We start from the raw sequence: 823 nt of genomic DNA on the forward strand, positions 1-823 counted from the left end.
TTGCAACGGGCAGGACGAGGCAGCCCCTGGGACAGGATGCCACTGGGCACAGCCCCTGTGCGCCCGCCAGCCTGGTGGTGCCATCCAAGCCCTTGTTTTACCAGCACTGACCGCAGGTGCCCCAGCAGCACCCCGGGATATTCTCCCTCCCTTGCTCCTGTGCCCGAACACACGTGGTATTTGTGGCTGCTCTACCAAATGCCACCCATGGGAAGCTTTCTGTAAGGATATATGGATCGATGATTGGTTGGTCGCTTCATGCATCCTTTAAGATAAGTTTAGTAGAGTTCAGCCCCTGGTTTCAGCTTACTGGTGACATTGCAGGGCAAACTGTGGGCAGAGCGAAAATCCAGCACGTGCAAAAGCATCGTCCGCATCTAGGCCATGCTGTGGCGTGAAAGGCTCCACCGTGGGACGTGCTGAGCTTTGCACCGAGGAATGGGACCGTGGGGGACCCGGCTGGGTTCGCCCTTAATGCAGATCAATTAACTGAGCGTGGGGCTCGTTCAGGAGCAGGGACAGCAGCGCCGGGGCCAGGACCCGGCATCGTCCCCCCCCGGTGCTTGCCTGTGGACACACGCAGCAGCACACACCGCTAAGCCTGGCCTTGTCCCACGGCCAGGAGCTCCGGGGGACGCAGGGCCAGGACCTGGGCAGAAGCACTCAGTGCTTTTCATCTCCAGCTTTGAGGCATTGCTGGAAGCTAGCTGTTCTTGAGGGAAGGCGCCGGGAATGAGTTCAGCCGATCCTGCCGCGGTGCCGGGCCCTCCACCACTGCAAGCAGCAGCCGTGACGTTTGCCTGCAGAGAGTGCTCTGCTGCGG

This window comes from Egretta garzetta, unplaced genomic scaffold (assembly GCF_000687185.1).
Source record: "Egretta garzetta isolate BGI_Z169 unplaced genomic scaffold, ASM68718v1 scaffold452, whole genome shotgun sequence".
NCBI classification, from domain to species: Eukaryota; Metazoa; Chordata; class Aves; order Pelecaniformes; family Ardeidae; genus Egretta; species Egretta garzetta.